This window comes from Cheilinus undulatus, linkage group 11 (genome assembly GCF_018320785.1).
Source record: "Cheilinus undulatus linkage group 11, ASM1832078v1, whole genome shotgun sequence".
NCBI lineage: Eukaryota > Metazoa > Chordata > Actinopteri > Labriformes > Labridae > Cheilinus > Cheilinus undulatus.
In genome coordinates, this window is record NC_054875.1 from 37,017,087 (window position 1) to 37,023,099 (window position 6,013).

General features: G+C 44.2%; 1 pseudogene; it reads left to right on the forward strand.

The window, feature by feature from the left end:
- Positions 1-2,050: 2,050 nt before the first annotated feature.
- On the forward strand, positions 2,051-4,099 carry LOC121517340 (annotated as a pseudogene).
- Positions 4,100-6,013: the final 1,914 nt, after the last annotated feature.

Consider the following 6,013-nt stretch of genomic DNA (forward strand, 5'->3'; position numbering starts at 1 on the left):
TGTTCGATGACCTGTACCAAACAGAGTATCCTCCGATCACGGAAGAACAGCAACCAGCAGAATCACAGCCCGATTCACACCACAGCAGAGAATCTCAGCGAAGCCGCCTGCGTTCAGTGGTCAGAGTGCCTCGAATCAGCCAAATCAACCCAAGATCACCCAGCATAATTCCTCCGACTCTCGTAAGGTCTCAACCTCCATCTCCACCTTCAGCTCGATACGGAGCACAAAGACGCCACAGACAAGGACGCCGGCTCCACTCCCTTCCACAACGGCCTCGCTCACCAGCTAACAGTTATCAAGCTCAACACGGCGCTTCTTCCTCATCACGACTGACTCCTCGCTCTCAATCTGGGCCGCACATCGGCGACTGGACTGTTGCCCGCCTGCGTCCAGCACTAAAAGTTAAAGGGATTCCATTCCATTGCAACGACAATAAACCAACACTATTCCGGCTGTACTCCACTTCCATAAACACCATGACAACAACAGAACCTCCCGCGCTTCCTGCTTCTCCGCCAGAGCCAACCACTGCGACAGACGTCAGGCGTGACGTCACCGAGCCGATGCCACAGCCACAAGCTCCCTCAGCAGCTCCCCCTGCCGGCGGTCAGGTCGTATTACCCCCTGTGCCTGCTCCTTCTGTGTCTAACCTTTCTCAAGCTATCTCAGCTTTCTTTTCATCCTTGTGTACGCAGGCTCCACATATTCCCCATGCACATTCATCCTCTCATCCCATCATCCCTTCCTCTTCTCTTATTCAGGCCACTAACAGCAACATGGCCCCTTTTTCTCTCTCAGCCAAAGCTAACCCTCCAGCAGCTCAAGGAGCTCCAACCCAAATCAACCAAACCAGAAATCTTCAACCTCCTCTACGTCCCACTGATCTATCCTTTCAACCCCCCCCCCCCTTCCCAACACCCAAATGTTTTTCTACCTCCTTTCAATAACTACACCCTTGCCACAGCAACACCACCAACACAACCAGCCTCATCCATCAACCACCCCTCTCCCATCTCACCAGCACTATGTCGTCAAATCCTCTCCTGTAATTATGTAGATCTAGCTCAACTCCTCAATCCATCCATTATCGACACAAATCAGCCTAGAGAAATACAAACTCATTCCGGTCCAGCTCAGCTTTGCCACCAACTTCCCACCAGATCCAAAGATCTAACACCAGCCGAATTCGCCTTAGCTTTCTCACTATATCGTGACACTATCTGCGCAGCCTTTCCTTCCCGCAGATCAGAGCTTGACAACTATCTCACTATAGTACTTGACATGGCCCTCCATTTCGGAGGAACAGGCTTTTACAACTATCACGTACTTACGTTTTTTTTTTTTTTTTTAGCCGAGTACTAGCCGAGTACATCAATTCAATCAGGGCACGTACTGGGGCACCCTCGACTCCGAACTATACTGCCGCATCTTTGCAGCCCGCACCTCTCTCTCATGTGAGCTATGCGGAGCTCCCTCTCACCCTGCTACAGCATGCACCATCACTCTCCCACCTCACTCACATCCATCCTTGTCACGCAACACTTCTATCCTCAACCGTCTATCTCCTGCAGCACCTCCACCTCCCATCATTCCAAAACCTATAGACATCCGACCTACAGTCAACGTCCCTCTGCCCAGAGGAGTTGACAAAAGAGGAAGGCCCATCCTCTATCAAGCCGGAAGGATGGTGTGTAACAACTTTAACCACCTTGGATGCACCGTCTCCAATTGCCGCCTCCTGCACGTCTGCTCTTTCTGCGGCGGTGCCCATGCCAGGAACTCCTGCCCTCACAATCCCACAACACCTGCCGACTGACTAGCACGGTACCTCAGCACACCTGTCAAGGTAAACGCTCTGGCCAAAGCCTTAAAAAATCACCCAGACAGAGAGTTTGTTAATTTTCTCATAGATGGTTTCACTAATGGTTTTCACCCGGGCATAGACATACTTCTGGACACTTCCCACATTTGCCACAACCTTCAGTCTGCTCTCAAAGAACCCAGCATAGTTGATTCTTTGCTAGAAAAAGAGGTCAAAGAAGGGTTCATGATAGGCCCTTTTGATAAGCCACCATTTCAGACTTTTAGAGTCAGCCCCCTGGGCGTGGCCACTTGGAAGTACTCTGGTAAAAAGAGGTTAATCATCGACCTCTCCTCCCCACATGGCTCACACATTCCAAGCATCAACAGCCTCATCCCTTGTCCAGACTTCTCAATGCAACATCAAACATCAATCACGCCATCACCCTTATCCGCCTAGCTGGTCAGGGAGCCTGGCTCTCCAAGGCAGACATCACAAGCGCATTTTAAGTTTTACCCATTCACCCAGACTTCTGGTGCTACTTTGGAGTACGTTGGAAAGGCGCCTATTACTTTGCCGTGCACCTCCCATTCGGCTGCAGAAGCAGTCCAAAAATATTCGACTCCCTCTCAGAAGCGCTCTGCTGGATCCTGACCAACAACCGTAGACTCCCCTATGTTCTACACCTCTTAGACAACTTCCTCATCGTAACTCCACCATCCTCACCCCCCAAGTCTGGCCTCATCAACCTCACAACTGCCTTCTCAAAGTTAGGCATCCCTCTCTCTGAAGAAAAAACATCCGGACCTAGTACATCAATCAAGTTTCTCGGCATCACACTCGACTCAGTCTCCTTTCAAGCATCACTGCCTCAAGAAAAGATCCAACGCATCACTCTGCTCCTATCAGACTATATCCTAACAGACAGATGCACCAAACGCCAGCTATTAGCACTTCTTGGTCATCTCAACTACGCCATCCGCATCATCTCTCAAGGAAAATCCTTCCTGTCCAACCTCCTCACTAAAGCCGCAACCGTCCCATCCTTACATAACAGAATCACCCTCGATGATGCATGGAAATGCGAATGTGGCAGCAATTCCCATCTACGTGGAACGGCATCTCGTTCTTCTACGATGACTTTATCACTCAACCTGAAGAGATTCAACTTTACACCAACGCAGCCCCTTCCGTAGGTTATGGAGGCTATTACAGAGGAAGATGGTTCACTTCCCCCTGGCCAACAGAAATTCAATCTCCAGACTCCGAATCCCAGTCTCCTCCATCCGCACTATACGAACTTTATCCCATCATCATTGCAGCCATACTTTATAGGGGCACAAATGGTCAGGAAAAACCATACTCATTCACTCCGATAACACAGCAGCAGTGGACATCATTAATAAAGGCTGATCAAATTCCCTCGTCATCATGCAGTTCCTACGCAGACTCACATTAATCTCAGCCCATCACCAGTTGATCTTCAAAGCAGCTCACATTCCCGGTTACCTCAACTCCATAGCTGACGCCCTATCTCGTTTTTCGTTCCAGAAATTCAGGAGATTGGCCCCAGAGTCCGATCCACATCCAGTTCCTGTCCCACCGTTTTCAGCGACAATCTTCAACTAGCTCCACAGCTCATTCATCTCACACGGGCCTCACAGGATGCAATCCTGAACAGCGTAGCTCCCTCCACTCTCTCCGCCTACCTCACTGGCTGGAACTGCTTCAAATCCTACCATACAACATACAAAATTCCTTTTCCTTCCTTGGACATCGTGTCCATCTGTAACTTTACCTCCCACGCTCACAAAATACAAAAAATCCGGTCCACCACCATTCAGACCTATCTTGCTGGAATAAACTTCTTCATCAAACTCATCATCCACCCATCATCACGCAGCTCACTCATTCCGCATCGGCGCAGCATCCTCAGCATCCAGACTCGGCATCTCCGATAAAACCATTCAATCTTCGGACGCTGGTCATCCCAAGCATACCATTCCTACATTCGTAACAACCTCAACGACCTTCGTCAAGCCCACACTCAGCTAAGCACCATCCGGCCATAACTCTTTTGGGGGTCAAGATCAGCTCGGGCAGAAACATCACCTGAGACAGAACCCCCATCCTGAGTCTCCCTCTGCCGAGCCTCAACATCTCCCAGACAATCCGATAACATCATACTCTCATACCTTATCATTCATTATAACTAACAATCTCACAGCACATTATCCTAAATCTTCATTAAATCTTCAAACACATTCTGTTCTGGTGTGGTCCTTGCTAGTGAAGTCATGGTTGTTTTGACATGAAAAAAACCCTGAAAATTAGCCTTTAATAAATGTCACTTGACTGCTGGATTTTTTTTTTTCAAGCTAGTCCTGGATACGTCAAAGATGAGCAACAAAATTGATTTTGATGCATTATTGGTTTTTGTTAGTGTCCAATTTAAATCTTTACTCTTTAATAAGACATTTTTAGACAATCCACTTGTGAAAACTGTTATAAAAATATTGCAGTACACAACAGTAGTGTTGTGTGAAATATGTTACAAAGATTAAGTGAAATTATCAATTGTGGTGTAAAAATGCTGGGGGGTTTTTGTAATCCAGTGTAAATTCAGTCAGCCCCTTTTTTTAATCAAAGGATAGTAATCCTATTTAGAATACATTTAGACATAATGTTTGATTTTGATTTGGTTTTTATTCATCTCACACTTTAAAAGAAAAAAAATTAAATAACAAAAAAAAAACCCATCAATGTCAAGACAAATTGTATGCATATGCATATTAAACATTTCATATATAGATTACCAACAGTCCAAAATAAACAAAACAAATGCACATACACACGTATGTCAATACACATTTGAGAAGAGACAGAATGAAGCAAAAGCTATCCAGTTCTGCCCCTTCTTTACAGTGTCAAAAATATAAAACCAAGAACAAAACATAATTCGTTATCCAACTTTTATTTTCATAGAAACAATACCAAAATGTAACATCAATCGTAGCCCCATCTCACAATCATTAATCAACATCCATTTAGAAAAAAATGACTACAAACACCTGGATGCACGATCACTTTTTTCATATAGATATTCTATATGAACATAATATACACATAAACATACATTCCTACAAATATATATTCATACAAACCTACCTTACAACTGTATACACAAATGTCCTATCCATACTGTAACTGTTTCCACAGCACTTTTATGTCTTCAACCATAATTATCTACATTTATTAATAGAAAAATATAATCTGTTGTATCATTTGTATAACTCTATTAACACTTGTCTGTAGTTTGATTTAAATGTTTTCCTGTTATTGCACATTTTCAATGTGAGCTCCAGGCTGTTCCAGAGTTTTACATTACAAACAGAGATGCACATTCTTTTAAGAGTTGTGCAGACGATTAGGCAAATGAAATTATGGTCACCCCTTAAATTAAACCCCTCCTCTACAGTTTTGAACATCTTTTGCAATTCATCAGTCTTTCTTGCTTTATACAACATTAGTGCTGTATTTAACTTAACTAAATTAAAACATTTTAGTAATTGCGGATTTATAAACAGAGAGTTGGTGTGGTCTCTGTAACCAGCATGATTAATGATCTGGACAACTCCTTGTTTTGTAAAGTGCAGATCTCTTGTAGGTTGGATTTGTAATTGTTTCCCCAGACTTCAACACAGTAAGACAGGTATGGTAGGATCATGGTGCAGTAGAGGGTGTGTAGGGTTTTCTGTGGTATTAAATACTTTACTGATTATTCTAATACTCCTAGATATTTTTCAATCAAAATACCTAAAAACTTACTTTCATATACCCTTTCTATAGACTCATTTCCAACTCCATATTCTCATTAATTTCCCTCTTCCCAACAAACATGAACTTTGTTTTATTTGCATTTAATGATCATTTGTTATCAAACCAGCATTTAAGTTTACTCAGTTCGTCTTGAACTATATTCAGCAGCTGCTGTGGATTCTCTCCAGTACAGAAAATATTTGTGTCATCAGCAAAGACTCGGCATCTCTAATAAAACCATTCAATCCTCAGACGCTGGTCATCCCAAGCATACCATTCCTACATTCGTAACAACCTCAACGACCTTCGTCAAGCCCACACTCAGCTAAGCACCATCCGGCCATAACTCTTTTGGGGGTCAAGATCAGCTCGGGCAGAAACATCGCCTGA